At 38.4% G+C, this 23622-nt stretch overlaps 1 long non-coding RNA gene across 1 annotated transcript in view; it reads right to left on the bottom strand.

Annotated features, from left to right (window-relative positions):
* Positions 1-339: 339 nt before the first annotated feature.
* LOC132232392 (uncharacterized) overlaps positions 340-23622 on the bottom strand; it is a 202095-nt gene continuing 178812 nt past the window's right edge. The window contains exon 4 of the long non-coding RNA XR_009452419.1: positions 340-486. This is a non-coding gene — a long non-coding RNA (uncharacterized LOC132232392). The remainder of the gene's footprint in view (positions 487-23622) is intronic.

Consider the following 23622-nt stretch of genomic DNA (forward strand, 5'->3'; position numbering starts at 1 on the left):
CTCTGCATACTTGGTGTCGCAGGGTCACATCTGGGGCTTCATTGTAATTCAAAGTGGGAATAAATACTGCACAGAGGTTTTAGAGTTCCAGAGAGTCTCTTACATGTATTTTATTTTCGGTAACTGATGTAATACCAGTAGGGTTGCTGGGAAAGGTAGGAGGTGGGGAGAGGGAGAAGGTACTTAAAACCTATTCAATTTCTGTTTTAATACCTATTGATAGACTCAGTCGTTTAGGAGCAAATGCTGGGTCTTGCAAATTTCCTCACATTCTTTCTTTCCCTGGAAGGAGACTTACTTGACTTATAAGGAGATGGAGTTGGGCCTTTGGAGGGGCAGGCTCTTTTGTGGGTCTTGATGTCCTCTGGTACATGGTGGTTGGTCTGGCCTACTCATTTTATTGCTGCCCAACACGATGGCCCTGCTCTTATCTTGCAGCTTGCAGGCTTCCATGGGCTGAAGTCCAGAGTCCACACCACTTACATCCTATTGTAAAGATATCATTCATTATACACTTTAAATATATATATATTTCTATTGATTTTTAGAGAGGAAGGGAGAGAATCATTGATTGGCTGCCTCTTGCACGCCCCCCATTGGGGATTGAGCCCGCAAACCCAGGCATGTGCCCTGACCAGGAATCGAACCATGGCCTCCATAGGTCCTGGCTCAACTACTGACCCACCGTGGCCAGGCCATTATATACTTTTCAATCTCAGGGATTCACTGGTCCACTGGATCTCAGTACTTCTCTATCCATTCACTGGGTCATGTGGAACCCCTGGATATGAAGACTGTAGGGAGCCTTGATATTTGTTTCTATCTCATCCATCTTTACACCTCCCTCTGTCTGTGCCATTGTAGTAGTCCTACTTCATATTGGATTTTGGAATAAATCAAATGCCTTTATTCCCTTAGAGTCTTAAAACTTCACCCATGCTATACTGGATGTCACTTGCTCTGATGTTCTCAGCTTCGCTCATACTACCTATTCTCATATTACATTTTAGCCCCATAAAGACAGTAAAACAAGAACTCGGATTGCTGACCTGCTCTTCGTATGTCTGTCTCTACTTCTTACATAGGCCAGAACGAGTGGGACTTATACTTCTCTTCTTTTAGAGAGGCCTTCCTATTTTGTCATAAATGGTCTTCCCAGGGACACTGAACCCTGTGGCTTAGCATTAAATGCAGATGAGGTGGAAGGTAAGATAAACTCATCTGATGATAAGAGAACACATTCTTTAAAAATCAATATCTGTCTCATGTACCTTCTTCAATTCATATTTCTCACTGAATTCTGCTGGCAAAGACACTTCTCCCTGGACTTTTTAACCCTAACTCTACAAGAACTTCCCACCAATATTGTATTGTAAATAATTGATTCAGCAAACATATTGAATGCTTGTTATATATCAAGCATTATTCTTAAAAGAAGATTAAAAGTAAGTTGGTCAAAGAAAGAAGGAGGCATTTTACTTAGAATTAACAGCACAAGTGAAGTGACTGCCACTTGAAGAGGTATCCTTGTTCTGCAGGGTTTCTATTCCTCATAGCCTAGATGGCCAGGAGACATTTTATTTTTTTAAGAGGTGAACGGTCTAAAGAGGTCAATCACAAAGTTTTATAGAAACCCAGATGAAAAAGAAGCAGTTTAGAGCTAATGACTTCTTGCAAACTCTTGGATGCTGCATTTATTTATGCAATAAGCAAGGCAATTGTAGTCAGCATGCAAGTATTCACTTAAGCTTATCTTCTGTTTCTTGGATGTTATTAAGCTGACAGAATTGTACTCATCATCATTCAGACCTGAAATACTGTATATATCACAATTAATCACTCAATTTTTTAGTGATTTTTCTGTGAATTGAAATCAGGGCAACTGATTATATTAAGACTAGAGTTCTATGGAGAATTTATCCAATGATATTATGTTAAAATTATATTAAGAGCATTATGCCCTGCCTGGGTAGCTCAGTTATCCATCACACCAAGGTTGCAGGTTCGAATTCTGGTCAGGGCACATACAAGAATCAACCAATGAATGCATAATTAAGTAGAATAACAAATTGATGCCTCTCTCTCTCCCTTTCTAAAATCAATGAATAAATAAAAATAAAATGAGCATTATACTACTTAAAATTTTTAAAGTCATTTAGGTATGTGTTATATGTGAGAAAAGATGAGAGAGAGTGTGCTAATCCTTATCTGTGTTTCTTCTCTCCTTTTTGGGCATGCAGATTATATTTTCAGATGTGTCGTCAGAGAAATGTTATGCTCATTGTCTAATATGGTGACTATACAAAGAAAAGTACTTCTTCTCAGTGTTCTTTTTATTTATTTATTTTTTTATTGCTTATAGTATTACAAAGGGCATTACATATGTCTCCTTCCCCCCCTCCCCCTTGACAATCCCCTGGCCTCCCCTACCCCCGTCTTATGTCCATTGGTTATGCTTATATGCATGCATACAAGTCAGTTGTTCTTTTTTATCCATTCTGATTTACATTGTCTTCACATCTCAAGATATGAGTCCATTTATACACATCCTTTTTCTCCCCGGCCATGCTGCATTTCTAAAATGTACTGCTTCTGAATATAGACAGAAAGAGAGTATTGCTAGAGGGGTGTGACGGGACAAAGCCATTCCTTACTACCTCAAAGGGCATATCTCATGAAAAGAAGTGGGGACAGGTGTTTGTTGTTGTTTTTTTAAGGAACCTGAGATAACCTCAAAATCCCTAAGAATGTGTAAAGTTTCTAATATTGCCTGCCTATTAGTCCACACCTCTATATTTTAAGGGTCAGGTCCTTGGCTTTTTATGGTTAGACATAATATAATACATGTTGCTTCCAGTGCAGTTATTTTGCATCTTCCATTAGTATTTCAGTGACAGATATGAGAGGATAAATAATAGTTGGTGGCAAAAAATTAAACAGCTTCTAGATTTCACATTTCTATTTTTATTTTGGGAAAATTCCTCAAATACATTTTAGAATGATGATTTATAATTAGTATCAAACTAAAAAAATAGAACACATTTCACTTCTTACAAACATCTACACTAATAAAAGAGAAAAATGGTAATTGGCGTACGATGCTACCCTTTTCATTGGCTAATCAGGGCTATATGCAAATTAACTGCCAACTAAGATGGCAGTTAACTGCCAACAAAGATGGCGGTTAATTTGCATATGTAGGCACAATGCAGGGAGGCGAAAGGGAAAGCAGGAAGAAGCCCCCTGCCACTGACAGTGATCAGAAACCCAGGGGGGAGCTAAGAGCTGGGGACAGGGCAAAGGCGGCCCTGTGGCCGCCTTTGCCCTGCCCCCCAGCCATGATGGGAGAATCAGGCGCCTTTGCCGCCCTGGCCAGTGATAGCAGGAAGTAGGGGTGGAGCCAGCGATGGGAGCTGGGCATGGTCGAAGCTGGCAGTCCCAGGAGCTAGGGGTCCCTTGCCTGGGCCTAAAGCGGAGCCCACGATCGCGGGGCCGCTGACACTGCAGGTCCCCGCTGCCCTGGCCGGACGCCTAGGCCAGAGGCATTAGGCCTGGGAAGGGGTGGAGCCTGCTACCGCGGGGAGCTGGGGGTCCCCTGCCCAGGCCTAATGCCTCGGCCAGAGGTGTTAGGCCTGGGCAGGGGCGGAGCCTGCAACCACGGGGAGCTGGTCCCCTGCCCAGGCCTGGTCAAGGGGCTGATCCGGTGATTGGTGATCGGAGGGTGATGAGGGTCAACTCCTCTGGCCGAGGCATCAGGCCTGGGTGGGGGGCGGAGCGGGGGATTGGGGGGATATGATGGTCCCCTTGCCCAGGCCTGAAGCCTGGGCCAGAGGCCTCAGGCCTGGGCGTGGGTCAGAGCCAGTGATCGGGGGGAGATGGGGGTCCCCTGTCCAAGCCTGACACCTCTGGCGGAGGCGATCAGAGGGTGATGGGGGTCTACGCCTCTGGCCGAGGCATCAGGCCTGGGCAAGGGGCAGAGCCAGCAATCGGAGGGGTCTGGAGGTCCCCTGCCCAGGCCTGATGCTGGGGGCAGAACCAGTGATGGGGGGAAATGACGGTCCCCTGCCCAGGCCTGACGCAAGGGGCGTCAGAGGCGTCAGGCCTGGGCAAGGGGCCGATCCTGCGATTGGAGGGTGATGGGGGTCAATGCCTGAGGGCTCCCAGTATGTGAGAGGGGGCAGGCTGGGCTGAGGGACACTCCCCGCCCCCCCACACACACACCCAGTGCACGAATTTCATGCACCGGGCCCCTAGTATATGAATATTTAATGAAGAATCTAGAATTTATTAAGCTCTGTTTCCAACCCTCTTTCTATTTACTACTGAAAATACTAAATATCCTTGTGACCATCATGAGGAAATGATAGGTATTACACATCTCAACTATAAGTGGATCCAAACTAGAAACAATCCCGGGAAAGTTTTATATTCATGGCCCACTAAAGATGCAAGAGTATTCCTACCTGGATAACATGATGAGATAGTTGACTCTGGTGTTTTTACACTAGTTTGAAGTTAATTCTGAAACAAAAAATCTGAGAAGAACTATAGTAATGGGGCTTAGTAAGTATTTCTTCCCCGGTTAGTTTAAAACACATCTAAAATGACTGCAACATACCCAACACATCCACAATCTGGCTTGTTCAATCAGCCCTCCCTCCTCATGCAGGCCTGATCTTCCTAGGTTGTGCCATTCTGCTGAGGCCGTTAATAGCAACAGGGATTTTTAACCCACTCTGCATGTACAAAGATGGAACATTCTACTGCCCATGTCTTCCTGTTCTAAATCCTGTTGCTATTCTCCTTCTTTTCTCTGCCTGCATTATTTGAGCCCTGTCATAATTTTTGTAATGTACTAGTATGCAGGGCTCAGTTTCCCGACACTACTTATTCAGCTTTTACTAAAATCTGATTCTTCTTGAGCCATTTGCTTTGTCCATTTCCCAAGGCTCTTGTTCGCTCAACTACTCTGTGAAATAGGACTCCGTGAGGCCTCATTATGATTTCACAGGCATAGGGTTGATGACATATTTGATCTTTAAACTGAGCCACTCTGAGGATATCCTCTCAGCACTATAGCTGGAAACTGAGAAAAAAACAAAACCAGAAATTTTAAGAACAAGAAGAGTGTTTTGCTTTGTGGTTTGGTTTAATCCCTCTATAATTGGGCTCCTTTGGTAGACGTCCCAGAATGGTGCCAGAAGTATTCCTAAGATGATAACTCTAGCTGTGAATTTATCCAATACAATATAAGTGTCTCAGTAAATTTTAGCAAATTCTAAGAAGCATGCTTTTTTAAAATGCTGGGTTTTCCTGTGGTGATAATCCATTATTCTAGCACACTGATCAAAGCCCCCCAAAATGTTGGTCGTCTGTAAGCCAAATCCTTATTCCCTCCCTCACTGATTTTGTACTGAGGATGAAGCTTAAACTGGGCCATGGTAACTCAACACGATTCTAAGCTTATATTGGTCAGAGTCCCAAACTGCTCTTTCACTGGGAATGGTAAATGATAAACCAAACAGATGGGCAAGCGAGTGTTTATGTGCACTCACAAAAACATCAACAGAAAACTCTGGTACAGACCAGGGATTTTTCAACACTGGGCAGCTCTTGAAAGCCTGAGGCCATATCTGTGCTGTCAAGGCACAGCTTGGTATGAGCAAATCTGAGACAATCGCCAGCTTTCCATCCAGACAGAGTGGATTATTTACAAGAAACACAGACACATTATTTTCTGGGACCCATGGAGAAAACCTGTTTTTTTCTGACTTACCTTTGCACGCTACAGTAGCTTCAGGGCAGGTTTCTAGACAAAACTGGCAAGCTCTTCAGACAGAAAAGAACTACCTGCATAGTTGTATTTTGAGGGATAAGAAATAAAAGGCTCTGTAGCTCCTGTTATAACACATAGAACCCTTCTGTTATTACCAATTGCCTAAAATTTATACATTTTGATTAAGGCTACTTTTCAACCTCCATTAATTATTAGCTCTGTCATTTGGAACAAGCTTCTTAACATTTATGAGCCTTAATTTATTAATTTCCCAAAGGGGATAATGTATGGATATTATAGAATTGTTTTGAGGGCTATAGGAAACAATTCATATGAAGTGTTCAATACAGTTCTAAAAAGTTAGTCTTGTTGTTATTATTATTACTGCCGTCATCATCATCAGTTGCTTATGAACCCTAATGACTTTGGGAGTGCTCATTCCTCCTTGGTGGCAGGAGAGGGGAGGAAAATCAATCAATGGAAGAAACTCTAGATGTTAGTAGCCCTGACCCATACATAACAGTGACCTGAAGAATGTGCCTTTCTGTCAACAGGCCTGGGCTCTGCCCATAGAGCAAGTGAAGCCATGGTGATACATTCAGAGCCTGCACCTGTGCTCTGACTGTTCGCATGTCTGTGAGGCACACACCTGCAGTGTATGCAAAATTGTCCACATTGCAACTTCAGCAAATTTCTAGAAAATTATCACCGGTGGCCAAAGCTCTATGATTTCATCCATCACACACAGAGCTCCTCCCTTTACTGTACCTCACTCTATCCCGAATTAACATCATCAGCTATATGTGACTTATTTCATCAATGTATCACCCTCCTGAGGGAGAAGCCCCCAGCAAGGGCAGCCAGCAACGTGCCTGTGTGTCACACTCTTTCCTGGATCCTGGATCGTTGCTGCACTTGAAAACACTGCGGCTGTGTTCTTACCTCATTTGACTCTCATTTATCACAAATGTGTGAGCCTGCTACAGCTTCTCTTCCTGGGGAAATCTCACAGAGAACATGCAGAGTGGAGCACTCAGATGAACTCAGGGAAATAGCTGAGTTATACAAGCTGAAGAATGGGACACCCAGTTAATCCACATTTTTAATACTAAAAGGTGATAGCTCTGTGTTTTTGGATCTAGAAATTCTTATAGCTTACTCTTATATATGTTTTTCTGCAGCACTCTGTTTTGCTAACCATGGTGTTTCCTGGTTGTGCCTTGTTTTAGATCTCCCTGACTCTGGTTTTCAGGTCCCCGAGGTGGGTCATCGGGTACGTCGGGTCTGCTTATTGGAGGGGAGGCAGTTCCTAAAGTGCCCAGCTTGACAGTGGTGGATGGAAAAGCACCTCTTTCTGTGGCTCACTGTTGTAGGAGCATACAAGCCCTCAGGACCCTGCTGAGGGACCTTGGGTAGTTCTCCAGGTCCCCACTTTCCTCTTGACAAGAAAAGAAAACATGAAGGTTGGGAACCAGCTAGGGAGGGTGAGGAGTTGAATAGATTCACATTACTTCCAGAAACACAGGCCAGAAGAAAACGCAGTAGGATTGTGAAATAGGAGCAAAACATAAAGTTACTCCCTTCTAGCAAACTAGTTCTGTGGAGGTGAAATATCATGCTCTCCCACAGGAGGTATCCCCAGCACAGGCAATTGGTGCATGGGGCCTATTCCACCCTCTCTCGGCATTCGTTCAAGCTGGTCCGAAGTAATTGTTGTTCGGTCTGCAAGTGTAACTTTGGCCCATTTATCCTGTGGAAGTTGATTCATAGCTTACCTAAAACAATTTTTCAAGTGTTAAGGAGGGATGGAAAACTAAGAAGAAGTCTATGCATTTTTAGACTCTGTCTCTACAGTTTTTCTGGCTAGATGATTTTCTAAGCTCCTCAAAGATATGGGATCAGGAGAAACTTTTTTCCTTTAACCAAACAGTCCAGAAGGCCCGTACTCTAGTGACATTTCTCATCCACAAATAATATGAGGTTGCAGTGTTTTTACTAAAACGTCATTTTCAATGAAAAGCAATGCCTTCAGTAACATGTTAAAAAATGACAGCAGCCCAGGTATGTGCCTTTGACTGTGAATTGAAGCCAAGACCCTTCGATGCCCGGGCTGATGCTCTACCCACTGTGTATCCTTCCAGAGTTCTCATTTGGTCAAACCAACTGGAACTCAGAGGATATAGGGGTGCCACCCATTGCAGGCCTGCCTTACAAGGGAGAGAGAAAACAGGAAAACTATACAGAAATTATATAGAAAAATATATCCCAGCAATTTAAAAGTTATATGTTATATATATATATATATATAAGATCAGTTTAAACAATTAAGTTAAAAACTGGAACTAGTTCCTGATAAATTAATTTTTGTATATTATTGCAAACCAAAGTATCAAGGGAAATATAAACATAATTATTTGGGCAAGATATGAAAATGTCATTACCAGAACAAAGAGAAGTTAGAGTTATAATTTGTTTGAATTCTTTAATTTTCTTCCCTGGAGTCTTCATCAATAGGGAGCCTGGAAAAATATTTGATACCATGCAGCCATGCCAAGAAAGTGTAGTCCGCAGTGCTCCTATAAGACCAAGGTTTCCTTTCTACATTTATATTTGAGCATGTATACTGAAAAATTCATGAGGTAAGTGAAGAAAGTTGAGTACAGATTTAGAGAGAAATGATTAAATAACCTTGAAAATTGATTTATGTGGCAAAATGAAAAGTGTTCAATATGTACAGCCTGTCAAAGGAGAAAATAGGGAACAAGATAACTGCCTTCAAACACTCATCTGAGGCATAAACAAGGAAGAAAGGCTTAAAATGTCAAGTCATATGGTGAAAAATGAAGGAAACAAATTAAAAAGATCTTTAAAAGTGTCCTAACACCAGGGACATTTCCCCATTGCTGCTTTCAATAAAGCTCTATTGAAATACGTGGCTTTTAGTCGATCAAGCACAAGTGTGAGAAGATTATCTACGTTCATGATTGGAAAGGATCAATAGGGTTAAATGTCCCCACTACTCAAAGAAATCTACATATTTAATGCAATCCCTATTAAAATTCCCATGACATTTTTCCAGACATAGAACAAACAATTCTAACATTTGTAGGGAACCACAAATGTACCCAAAAAGTCAAAACAATGTTGGAAAAAAACAAAACCCAAATCCAAAGACATCACATAACCTGATTTCAGTTTGGTCTTGGCATAAAAACAGACACATAAAACAATGAAGCAGAATAACAATCCCAGATATAAACCCACATGTTTATGGCCAATTAATTTATGACAAAGCAGCCAAGAATATACAATTGGGAAAAGACAGTTGCTTCCATAAATAGTGGTGGGAAAACTGGATAGCCACACATGAAATAATGAAACTGGACCACAGTATTATGCTGTACACAAAAATCAACTCAAAGTAATTTAAAAAATTTACTAGTGTCTCAATTTTTTTTTCACTGTCCATCTCCACTGCACAACTCTTTCGCTTCCTTGGTTAAATTCACTCCTCAATTGTTTATTATTTATGTGCAAAGGTAAATGGGATTGTTTTCTTAATTTTTCTTTCTGATAGTTTATGATACATATATGCAGACATAAGAGGTTTTTGGTACATTGATTTTGTATAGCACTTATACAACTCAATGCCAAAGAAAAAGAAATAAAGCAATTAACAAATAGGCAAAGAGCCTGAACAGAGTTTTACAAAGAAATTATATAAATGGCCAGCAGGTACATGAAAGATGCTCAACATCACTAATCATTAGAAAAATGCAAATAAAAACCAAAAAGGCATATCACCTCATACATGTTAGAATGCCCATCATCAGAAAGAAAAGACATAAACACTGTTGAGGATGTGGAGGATAGGGAATATTTGCTCACTGCTATTGGTATTGTAAATTGGTGCTGCCACAATAGAAAATAGTATGAAGCATATATGCAAAGGAAACAAAATTGCTAACTTGAAAAGATATCTGTGTCTACATGCTTACAGCAGCATTTTTATTTTTTTAACCATAGCTAAGTCATGAAAGCAAACTATGTGTCCATCGATGGATGAATGGATAAAGAAACATGGTACAAAAACTAAACTCATAAAAAGTAGTTCAGATTTGTGATTACTAGAGGCGAGGCTGGTGGGATGGAATTGAAGGAAGGTGGTCAAAGGCATAAACTTACAGTTATGAGATAACTCCTATGATATAACATGACGACTATAGAACATTGCTCTATGACATACAGGAAAGTTGTTAAAATAGAAGATCATCACAAGGAAAATTTTTTTTCTTTTTATTGGATGTATTCAAGATGATGGATGTTAACTAAACCTACTGTGGTAATAATTTCCCTTTATATGTAACTGAAACCATTCTGTATGGGTTAAACTTACACAGTGATGTAATTCATCTGATAAGATGGAAAAAACAACACAAAAATGGCCCACTAGTCTTTTTAAAATAGGAACATAAGCAACAGATAGACCACAGAATAAGAAAAACAAAATTCAATGTACATTTGAGTACATTTGAGATAAAGTGACTGTGAAGGAATGGAAATACTCTGCCAACGATGGGCAGAGAGGATTCGAATGAAGCATTATAAATGTGGAAGTCCTTAAGTTAGAATTCGAAAGGGAAAACTTTCTGCTTTTTAAACTGGACCATATTGAGAGGAAGGCCAGAAACCAAACCATATGAGTAGCAGGTGAGACATCCTTGCAAACCCACATGTATAAAAAGTCAGTGAACATCAAAGGCTCAATAGAACTTCAGTGTGTTAGTCCCTTTTTATGTTGGTAACAGTGATTTTTTTCCTAAGAAATTACTCTGCACTGAAATAACTGAATGCTGAATACACAATGAGGGGCAGATAAAAAGCAGTAAGAGGAAGACCAGATGGAGGCAGAACACACAATCATTCTGTAGTTGAAAGATAAAGGAGCTTAAAGTTTTAGAATTATTAATCAGTTTGGTTTTGAAATTGTTTTATGCTGATGTAATTCAACAAAAGAATAATGCACAACAATAATGAGGACAGCTTTTACGTGCTTTGCTTTTGTTTAATTTTTATCGCATTCTTGATGCATTGCCAGAATTTTTTTTAGCTTAATGTGAAGAGCTCTGATGTTGAATTTCTTTCTCCTTTCAATGTGGAAAGAACTACTTAGTATTTTGTTTTATTTTTAAAGAAACAGATAATTAAAGCACTCTGTTTTAACCTTAAACTTCTAATAGGATTTCTAAACATGTTTAAGGCACTTATTTAAATATTTCATATCGCCTCACAGCCCTTGCCCTGAGAAACTAAAGGCAACAGATTAATTCTGCCACTCAAACTCGCTGAGTCCATTTCTTCCCAAGGGATTCTGTGCTTTTCTCTGTCTTCTCTCTGAAATGCCTTTGCATGGATGGCTCTCTCTAAACATTCAGTCTTTGTTCAACATCACCTTAAAACATCACTCAACCAGCCAATTACCACCCTACTCGGTCTTTACTACAGCATTCTGCTTTGTTTTCCTTAATATGATGATCAAAAAATATGCATTACTTACTGGTATATGATCATTCACTGTTTCCTGCTACTAAAATATAAGCTTCACAAGAAAACATCTCTTTTGTAAACTTCAGCACCTGCTACTAGTAGGGGCACAGTAAATGTGTTCTGGTGAAAGAAGGTATGTCTGAACGCATGGGGATGGAAAGACTTTGCAGTGTTGAAAGACTGAAACAAGATAACGGGAAACTTTAAAGAAAGAGATTCTTAGGGTTCACAGATACATGAAGAAAGCATGCCATGTTATGATTCATCCTCAGGAAAAATAATTAAGAACACTCAAAGTAAATTCATAGCTAAGCCCATTCTTCAGTGATAATCTCTGACTATTTCAGTCTCAACTAGAAGACGAGAGTACACACCCTGGAATCCGAGTGCCTCTGTATATCCTGTCGTTGTGCATGTCATTTAGCCTTTCTGATTAAGCACTGGGATTTATTTTCCTCATTTGAACTTTGTAGGGCTTATAAACGGCTTCATAAGTGCCAGGCATATGGGTGCTTATTAAACATTATTGTTACTATTGCTAATAAAGGTTTCTATGTTTCTATGTAAATATTAAGTTTCAATCAATGGGATTATCTGTATCTGCTTTTCAACACCACAGGTTTTAAGCTCACACATCATGATAGCATCTCCATATTAATAAATGTAAATTTGACTCATTACCGGGGCCGGCGCTGGCAGCTGGTGCGAGAGGTGGCTGCCGGCTCTGATCACCCCTCAGGAGCAGGGGGAGGTAGAGAAGCCCTGAGGGGCGATCAGGGCTGGCGCTGGCAGCTGGTGCGAGCACCGGGTGGGACTGCGGCGCGTGGGGAGCAAAGAATTTTCAGTAACCACCAGAGGCTTGCCACGAAGACAGTGCCCGGCTCCCCGCCTTGGTCTGGCACCCCTGCTCCACCATCCCACTGCCCGCCATGTTCTGCACACTCCCCTGATGGTCAGCACACGTCATAGCGACTGGTTGTTCAGTTGTTCTGCCATTTGGTCTATTTGCATATTAAGGTTTTATATATATTCTAGAGGCCCAATGTATGAAATTTGTGCAAGAATAGGCCTTCCTTCCCCCGGCTGCCAGCACTAGCTTCCCTCTGGCACCCAGGTTTACCTCCGGCTGCTGGCAGCCACCTGGAACCTGGGCTTCCCTTGCAGCCCCGGCTTCGTCTGGAAGGTCATCCAGAAGGATGTCTGGTCTAATTAGCATATTATGTTTTTATTATTATAGATATAGATGGTATTGCATTTTATAAACATCCCCCTATTTTTCTCATCCTATTATTGAATATTAAATCATTTAATTCTTTTTTCTACAAGAGAGATAACATTAAATGTTTTAACTATAGCAAATAAAATGAAAGAGTGCACCTTACTATTATTTATTGCCATCAAAATGTAGACGTGGGACTTAATTGGTCCCAAAGAAATAAAAAACAAAGGGTTGCTATTGAGTTTTCAAAAATATAACCACGCATCTGATACCCTATAGAGCAGTGGTTCTCAACCTTCCTAATGCCGCGACCCTTTAATACAGTTCCTCATGTTGTGGTGACCCCCAACCATAAAATTATTTTCGTTGCTACTTCATAACTGTAATGTTGCTACTGTTATGAATCATAATGTAAATATCTGATATGCAGGATGTATTTAGGCGACCCCTGTGAAAGGGTTGTTCAACCGCCAAAGGGGTCGTGACCCACAGGTTGAGAACCGCTGCTCTAGAGAAAAGGACTTCAGATCTCAGAGGAAGAAATCTACCAGGGAGTTTGGAGTATGGGTCACTATGTTAGATTTAGTTTCCAAGTCTAAAAGCTGGAATAAAGTCATAAACACAGCCGCAAATAATGAGTACAACCTTCCAGGCTTATCAGAGTTTAGCCACTCCGGTGCTATGATGGCAACATGGAGAAAACACTGAGACCAAGGCCACTTCTGCTGAGTAGATGACAGAGGAGGAAGGACATGTATCCCAGGCCTACAGCACATGCAGGAATCTCAGAAGTTACTATGCTCCTGCAGACTGCCAGGGTCTTCACTGTAAAGTCCCTGACCAGGTGGCTCTAGAACCCACAACCTCTATGGGAGTCAAGCTTCCTCTGTTCATCAGAAAGTCTCTGGTATTAGACCACCAGAACCCCACCTGTCACACCTCAAGACTATGAGTCATAAGTGACAAACCTAGATCAGGTATTTTCTAAAAAAAAAAAAAAAAATGGTACACAGCCCAATGTCTGCTAGGCATTATATGAAAAGAAAAGGTTTCTTTTATACTTCCAGATAAATGCAATTCATCCTAAAGTCTCAGTCTGTACATAGCACTAAGGTGTATTTAGTAGTAATTTATTACATGTAATACTAATAATAGCTAACACATATAGTAATTGTCTGTGTAAGTCACTGTTCTAAGAACTGTTCATATATTGGTCAATTTAACCCTTACAAAAACTTAGTGAAGTAGGAACTTTTATTAGCTCAAGTTTTTCTTTTTTTTTTTTTTTTTCTATTATAATCAACAGTTTATTCTGTTCATCAGATTATTTATTCACTTGATTCTTAGATTCACTTGTTGATAGATGCATATTTGTTGTTCATAATTTGTATCTTTACCTTTTTCTTCCTCTTCCTCTTCTTAAAGGATACCTTTCAGCATTTCATATAATCCTGGTTTGGTGGTGATGAACTCCTTTAGCTTTTCCTTATCTGTGAAGCTCTTTATCTGACCTTCAATTCTGAATGATAGCTTTGCTGGATAAAGTAATCTTGGTTGTAGGTTCTTGGTATTCATCACTTTGAATATTTCTTGCCACTCCCTTCTGGCCTGCAAAGTTTCTGTTGAGAAATCAGCTGACAGTCGTATGGGTATTCCCTTGTAGGTAACTGAGTTTCTTTCTCTTGCTGTTTTTAAGATTCTCTCTTTATCTTTTGCTCTTGGCATTTTAATGATGATGTGTCTTGGTGTGGTCCTCTTTGGATTCCTTTTGTTTGGGGTTCTCCGCGCTTCTTGGACCTGTAAGTCCATTTCTTTCACCAGGTGGGGGAAGTTTTCTGTCATTATTTCTTCAAATAGGTTTTCAATATCTTGCTCTCTCTCATCTTCTGGCACCCCTATAATTCTGATGTTGGTACGCTTGAAGCTGTCCCAGAGGCTCCTTACACTATCCTCGCATTTTTGGATTCTTTTTTCATTTTGCTTTTCCAGTTGGATGTTTTTTGCTTCCTCGCATTTCAAATCATTGACTTGATTCTTGCGCTCCTCTGGTCTGCTGTCGGGCGTCTGTATAATATTCGTTATTTCAGTCCGTGTGTGCTTAATTTCTCGTTGGTTCCCCAATATAAGATCGAGGGTCTTATTAGTTTTCGTGTAGATCTCATTAAGTTTATCGGCAGCTTCTAAACAGTTCTTGAGAGACCTTAAAAGTGTGGTTCTGAACTCTATTTCTTCCATTGACAATTTTGTCCTGTTTCTTTGTCTCCGCATTTTGTTATGCTTCCTTGGTGCACCCCCTAGTGGTCTTTGTTCGCAGTCTTATAGATAAATCTTGATTGCTGTAGCTAATTCCAGGGAGGGTTTGACCTCCAGGCCAAGTGGCCTCAAGTTTTTCAAATGAGAAACTGAAACACAGAGGTTAAATGACTTGTCCGAGGTTACATGGGTTTTGGAGCTAGGATTTTAACCCTGAACTATTAAGAATGTACTTAAATTTGATATTGACTAAAATAAAATGATTAAGTAAATCAATAAAAATAAACTACTTTCAAAGATTCTTAACCTTTAGAATAAAAAAAAAGACGTGGTCTTTAAGTATTTCAGATTTTTAAAAAAATCTGTAAGGGCCATGATAACAGCATTTAAGAACTGTTGATTTTTTTTTAAAGTATTACAAATAGTAGTACATATGTCTTCTTTTCCCCACCACTCACCTCCCCCCAGTCCCCCCCACCCCCGGCACATGCCCTCAACCTCCTAGTGTCTATGTACGTTGATTATGCTCATATGCATGCATGCAAGTCCTTCGGTTGATCTCTTAACCCCTCCCCCACAACCCTCTCCTGCCTTCCTGCTAAAGTTTGACAGTCTGTTCAATGCTTGTCTCTGGATCTGTTTTTGTTCAACAGTTTATGATGTTCTTTATATTCAAGTGAGATCCTGTGATATTTATCTTTCTCTGACTGGCTTATTTTGCGTAGCATAATGCTCTCCAGTTCCATCCATGCTGTTGCAAATGGTAAGAATTCCTTCTTTTTTATAGTGGCATAGTATTCCATTGTATAGATGCACCACAGTTTTATAATCCACTCATCTGCTGATGGGCATTTAGGCTGTTTCCAAATCTTAGCTATTGTAAATTGTGCTGCTATGAACATAGGGGTGCATATATCCTTTCTGATTGGTGTTTCTGTTTTCTTGGGATATATTCCTAGAAGTGGGATCACTGGGTCAAATGGGAGTTCCATTTTTAATTTTTTGAGGAAGTGCCATGGATAAAAAACTGAAATGCTTAGAAGAAGCCATAGGCAGAAAAATAGCAGACATTTGTCAGAGCAATATCTTTACCAATACAGCTCCTTGGGCAATAGAAAATAAGGAGAAAATAAACAAATGGGACTACATCAAAATAAAAAGCTTCTGCACAGCAAAAGAAACCATCAACAAGAAAGCCCACTGCATGGGAGAACATATTTGCCAATGTTATCTCCAATGAGGGTTTAATCTTCAAAATTTACAGGGAACTCATACAACTTAACAAAAGGAAGATAAACAATCCAATTGAAAAATGGGCAAAGCGTCGAAATCGGTTTGGCTCATTGGATAGAGCGTCGGCCTGCGGACTGAAGGGTCCCGGGTTCGATTCTGGTCAAGGGCATGTACCTGGGTTGCAGGCACATCCCCAGTAGGAGATGTGCAGGAGGCAGCTGATCGATGTTTCTCTCTCATCGATGTTTCTAACTCTCTATCCATCTCCCTTCCTCTCTGTAAAAAATCAATAAAATATACTTTTTTAAAAAATGGGCAAAGGATCTAAATAGATACTTTTCAAAAGAGGACATAAGGAAGGCCGAGAGACATATGAAAACATGCTCAAAGTCACTAATCATTGGAGAGATGCAAATCAAAGCAACAATGAGGTACCATCTCACACCTGTCAGAATGGTTATCATCGACAAACGACAAGTGCTGGAGAGGATGCAGAGAAAAAGAAACCCTCTTGCAATGCTGGTGGAATGCAGACGGGTGCAGCCACTGTGGAAAACTGCTGAATTTTGAAGACCACTTTCAATAGGCTGTGGATAGGCAGGTGATGGAAAGACAGAAGAGCATACTTATATTTCTGCATCTGACAGATGGCATGGCAAGAGAACCAGGCAATGATTCATATCTAAGAGGATGAAGGAAAATTTTATGTAATAAAGAAAAAGGCAAAAAGATTTGTGCTCCTGCCTCCTGCAGTGTTAATTAAGAGTGTTGATATTTTGTGGTTAATTTCACATTTTTAATTTGTACTCAACACAATGTCATGTGGTTCCAAAATACTTAGACCACAATTCTATACAGTAACCATAATAATCAATTGGCAATTTTAATATAGTTAAGATGATATATCTCCCAAATGTGCTGTTTTTATTTTTCAGAGCAGGAACATTAGCCCATTTAATATTACAGAAAGAGTTCCAATCATGAGAAAAATAGATGTTTAAAAATAATTAAACATCTGGAAATTTAGTACTAAATTTTAATGATCAAATTTGCCATAGTTATTATTTTAATTATTAAGTACTCTGGGACAATATCCAATTAGTTTCTAATGCTTTTCCCTAGTTAAAAATGGCACCATAATACTGAAATATGTAACATTACATATAATTCAGGAGTTGAATTAACAATGGTCATAACACAATGTGTCTTAGGACCTGGCAACATTTTGAAATTAGTACTCTTTGCAGTTGTTACATTTATTTATTTAATATTATGACTTCACTTGATAGACAAGTAAATAGTTTTAAAATAGAAACTATCACAGGGTAAATAATTATTGAAAGAGTTAATGCCACTAAATTCTTCTCATAATTACATTTGATAGCAAATTATTAAGGAAAGTCAACTTTAGATTTCACTGTGAACACAGAAAAATCTGAACAGTTAAGTATTTAATTTTTTAAATCTTTAACTTCAAATTAATATTTGCCACATTGTTTTTTTATAATTAAAATATGTAGAAAAATATCTAATAATGAAAATTAAAATGGTTCATGTTTGTTTTTCTACTTAACAGTTTATTTTTTCATGTTTTTAATTCAATACACAAATAAGGTCTATGAGTAAAAAATATTTATCACTATGTTGTATTATCAATCCCATACATATTTATTCTTTTTTTAAAAATATGTTTTATTGATTTTTCACAGAGAGGAAGGAAGAGGGATAGAGAGTCAGAAACATCGATCAGCTGCCTCCTGCACACTCCCCACTGGGTGTGTGCCCGCAACCAAGGTACATACCCTTGGCCAGAATCGAATCTGGGACCCTTGAGTCCGCAGGCCGACGCTCTATCCACTGAGCAAAACCTGCTAGGGCTCTTTTATTCTTCATATTGTGAAATTCTTGAGTACATGCATTATATTTTATTTAACTATTTCTAGTAACTATAGCTGTATCTGATCTAAAATAGGTATCAAACAAATTATTAATTTTATTTATTTGTAATTTAACCCATTTTATATAAATCTTATGACTTTTATAAAACAGCAAATGAATGGATAAAGTAGAATTCTAGCTTATAATTAGATATATATAATTCCAAAATGAAGCCTTTATATATGTTAACAGATGTCAAAAAAGAAGTAATGATGTCTCCTATTGAATGCTTTTGGTAATTGTCTCTGTTTTTGACATCATGCTTCTGGATATGAGCACTCAGGAATAGTTGGGTTTCAACACTATTTCAGTATAGGAAGAAAGTAATTTTGTATCACATACTTAAAACAGCCCTGTATACTAGGGAAACAGCATTCATGTACAATAAGACATAGCTTAGATTAATTAATAGAGAAAATTTCTAATTGTTTCCTTTCATTCTGTTCATCTGCCCAGCATTCACACTGCCATGGCTCTAGCAGGCCTGACCCAGTCCCAGTATACTATTAGCCCAGGTTTAACCTCTAATTATCTTCCTGTGGCATGTCAGCTTGGTTCACATTTTCTCTGCATACCTGAGCATTGTTGTCAGCTCAGAAAAGATTAATTCCTTACACATATGTACAGATCTGAAATAGGATCATTACGGCCTCTTGTGGGCAAAAGGTCTACACTGATTTCTCACTGGTGAAAGTTGTTGGTACATCTGTACCAGAAGATGAAATAGTCTCCTCAATTACTAGCATAAAGGAAAGGGGCCAGAGCATGACAGAGAGAAGTAGATGCTGAAGTTCTCACAAAGGAACATCAGTCAGCAGATCCTAATTAAATCATAGATTCTCTGTTATGTATAAAGTTTAACTTTCCTGATAGAAGTTCTGAGTAAATGACATGCAGTTTGGTGAACATGAACATGCAGAGGTTGTGGAGCTCTAGAGGATAATGGATTCAGCCAGTATAGGGGTGAGAATGGTACTATTTTCCATTAAGTACAGTCTGTCTATGAAGGTCCCGGTAGAAAATACACAGATGTGAAATTTTGGGGCCTGCCAATACAAGGTTTTCCAGTCGAGTTGAGGAGATCAAACATAGAGGCAAAACATAAATACAGTGTAGAATGTATAAAGAGCATGGTAATGACTCAGTTATGGAAGGAATTTCCAACTAATGAAGTACTTTAGTTTAGCAAGAACTAGAGAAATGGCTGTGATTTTCAAAAAAAAAGGACTTGAATCTAGTCTAAAAGAGAAGCAGCGGTTTTGAAGATTAGCAAACTTGAATGAGTATACTACATTCGGTTTCATCAGACCAGAAATCCAAAGATGTGTATTAAGGATAGCAAGTTACCTACATATAATTTAATAAATATTTCGCATGTCCTAGGGTCTTCGCTCATATTATCCTTCCCACTTTGATATTTATTTCATAGGTTGGGGAAAGTGGATATACATATAAAAAGAATTATATTGGACCTTATACCATACACAAAAGTCAACTGAACATTGATTAAAGACTTTGATGTAAGACCCCAAATTGTCAATCTCCTAGTAGAAAACATAGGTAGAGAAACTTCTTAACATTAATCTGGGTTTTTCTTTGGATGTGACACCAAAAGCACAGGCAAAAGACATACAAATAGACAAGAGAGATTACATCCAATTAAAGAGTTCCTGCACAGCAAAGGGAACAGTCCACCAAGTGAAAAGGCATCCTATAGAAAGGGAGAAAATACTTGCAAACCATCTATCTGATAAGTGGGTAAATCTCCCAACTATATAAGGAACTCCTAAAACTCGATAGCAAAAACCAATTAACTATTAAAAATGAACAAAGGTCTAAACAGACATTTTTCAAAGAAGACATATAAATGGACAACACACATATAAAAAGGTACTCAACATCACAAATCAACAGGGAAATTCAAAACCACAATGAGATACTGTAAACACCTCTCACTTTTAAGGAAAGCTATTATAAAAAAGACAAAAGGTAAATATTGGTGAGGATGTGAAGTAAAGGGAACCCTGTATACTTTTGATGGAAATGGAAATTGCTATACCAGTTGTGGAAACTGTATGGAGGTTCTTCAATATTAAAAATAGAATGACCATCTGATCTAGCAGTTCCACTTCTGGGTACTTATCAAAAGGAAATAAATGAAATCAGTATCTTGCAGAGATCTGCACTATAAATGTTCACTGCCGCATTATTTACAACTAGAGGCCCGGTGCATAAATTCATGCACGGGCCAGCCGGGGGAAGGGGCCGCTGACGGTTGGCTGGCTGGCCCTGTCCCCAGGTCGAACTCCCGGTTGAGGGGACAATTTGCATATTAGTCTTTTATTATATAGAATAGCCAAGTATGAAAACAATCTAAGTGTCTATCCATGAATGAACAGGCAAGGAAAGCATGCTTTTATACACAAAGTGAGATATTATTCAGACTTAAGAAAACTAAAATCTTTCCATTTGCAATAGAATGGGTGAACCTGAAGGACATTGTTTCATAAAATAAGCTAGATGAAGAGAAACAAAAACTGCATGACTTCATGTATATATGAAACCTAAAATAGTCAAACTCATAGAACTAGAGAGTATAATGGTAGTTTCCAGGGACTAGGAGGAGGTTGAAATGGAATGATGTTGATTAAAGGCTCCAACATTTCAGTTATACAAGATGAGTACATTCTAGAGAGTTACCATACAGCAATGTGACTACAGTTAACAACAATGTACTGTACAGTTTAAATTTTCTAGAGATTCGCTTATAAGTGTCGAAAAAGGGAGGGGGGAAAGAAGGGGTGGGAGAGAGAAGAGATGAGACAAAGAGCGTGAAGGAAGGAAGGATGGAAAGAAGGAAGTGAAGGGAGAAAAAAGGGGAAATAAGAAAAATCATATATACAATGGATTTATTCAGCCACAGAATAAGAAGATCCTGCATATGCAACAACATAAATGAAACCTGAGGACATTATGCTAAGTGAAATAAGGCAGATTCAGAGGGACAAGTACTGTGTGATTCCACTTACATGAGCAGAAAGCAGAATGGTGTTTGCCAGGATTTGGGGAACAGAACAAGGAGTTGCTGCTGAACATAACATTTCAGTCATGCAAGACAAATGAGTTCCAGCAATCTTCTGTACAACAGCATGATTATAGTTCAAAGTACTGTGTTGTATACTTTAAAATTTATATAAAAGGTAGATCTGTTATTGATTCCTACCATAATGAAATATAATTTTTAAGAGTCATTGCTATTATAACGCATACTGGCCATTGTTTCAGAAAGCTCATTGCTATTATTGCACTTGAAATTTACCAGAACTCACCGTGGCTGTAGTAGTATAAAAAAATCTCACATTTAGAGATAAAACAGTAAAATATATAATAGATTTTATAACATAGAGATCATATTAAATTCTGTTCATAAATAGAAGCAAAAAATATATTGTTTTTGTCTCTTGAGAGGGATATTATAGAAAATTATATGAACATGAAACAATGTATAAGAATTGAAATCTATACAGAGCTGCAAGAAGTTAACAGAGAATGTGAGGCTGTTCAGTTAAAGTGGTACCCATTAAGAAAAAAGGTAGATTGGAAATAATGAATTTCACAGATATGCACTATTATTCTGAATAATGAGTTTCCATTTTATACTTTTTCTCATTTGCTCAGATGAAATAAATTAAACAATTGGAGGTCATTAATATGTGTAATTATACATCATTTATTATTCAATGAAAAATAATAGATTAAACATCTAAGTGAGAGTGATCCATAATGTACCTGTCACACATGAAAAACTGAATACATAAATCAGTATGTGATAGTCATAGATTAATGAGCTCAAGTCATCTGGCTGTAACATTTCCATTCATAAGTTATCAACGTTGAAGATAAGAGCTCAAACTCAAGGCATAAAATAAATCTGAGACAATAATAAATCAAGTTGAAACACAGTATGTAAATTTTATCTTGAATTAATTTAGAAAAAGTCACATGCTAAACCACAGATACTTATAAAACTGATGAATATACTGTAACAAAACTTTATAAAATAGTTTAAAAATATTATTTCAAAAGTGGGAGTTTATAATTAGGATTACCAAGCTATGAAGGAGGGGAATGATCAATGTGAATTGTTTTTGTTGTGGTTTTTTTTTTTTTTTCAGTAAAAAGTTTCATTAGGAACTACTCCTAGTGATATATTTTGTACAATGTTTAGAAAGTATGTGATTACAAAGTGAATAGATACTTTTCAGAGAAATGAAAGCATGGAAACAAACCTATCATAGTAGTAAGGAATATGGCAAGCTTGAAAATATTGAGGTGGGACACATAATAAAAAGCTCAAAAACTAGGCATAGATATGCACCTTCATGTTTAAAGTTACTGAGGCAGGTTGACTTTATTGAGTAAATAGTGTACATTGCTTCATCCTATATTGATTTATCTTCCTGCTTATAATTCCTTGATTCAAAAATATTTTTCAGTGGCAGAGAGTGGTAAATTCATGATCAGTGTCTATTCCTTTGTTTTGTGAAAATGTAGACTCCGAAAGGTACATCATGTTCTAGAGAAAGGAGAGGGGGCGTGACTTGATAGACAGCCAAAAAATGAAAGGGAATTTTCCTGCAAGTAGGTTAGTCTACATACCCAACAAGCCCTATGTGAGCACCCCAAGGCACTTTCCAGAGAAGCAAACATTTCTCAGAAAAAAAACACACCTATCTATTTATCCATCTATCTCATATATTTTTTCATAACACTATCAGTATAAGGATGCTAAAACTTGACAAAGAATTCATCAAATTTTAAAAATATATTAATATATTATCACTGAATAAAATATTTGTTAGAGATAATCAAGATAAAGATAGAATAAAATTCATAGTCATTTGGGATTTAGTCTAAGGATAAAAGCAAAGCCAATATTAGGATTTCTATCAATAAAATTTACCATTCATTCATTCATTCAGCAGTTATTTATTGAGCACCTATTATGTGCAAAGCCTAATTTCTGGTGCTGGACAAACAAAGTCTTTGCCATCATGGAACTTATAAACTATAAATTGAGTAAAATGTCAGATGTGATAATTAGTGTGAAGAGAATAACATGAGGAAAATAGATGTGAATGGAAAGTGATGACAGTGATTAGGGATGGCTTCTCTGGAAAAGTAGAGGTTGAGTGGGAAAATGGAGTTGTGGGCAAGAACATCACAAAATATCTGGAAAATACTATTAAGCGGAGGGAATAAAAGCTCCCACCCCAAAATGTGTACCTTTCAGAACTATATGAACAAAGATAAAATGAGTCATCAGTCAAAAATAAAATAAAAACTTGGAGAGTGTAAGCACTGAGGTAACTAAGTATATGAGGGAAAACAAATGAAATCAAAGAAACAAATAGTTATTAAGCACATATGGTATGTCAGCATTGTGACAAACAAAGCAACTTAGGTCTTATTCTTGAGACCCTTAGAGTGTAGAGAGATAATGAGATAATGTTAGATACAGAAATATTACACACCAGAGAGGAGGGACAGCAAATAGCCTGGGAAGCCGGAGGACTCATGGATGAAGTGATATCTATATTGGGTATAACCGATGGCTTGGGATTAGGAAAACAAAGAGGAAGGGAATGCTCTTAGA

Source organism: Myotis daubentonii, chromosome 4 (genome assembly GCF_963259705.1).
Source record: "Myotis daubentonii chromosome 4, mMyoDau2.1, whole genome shotgun sequence".
Lineage (NCBI taxonomy): Eukaryota > Metazoa > Chordata > Mammalia > Chiroptera > Vespertilionidae > Myotis > Myotis daubentonii.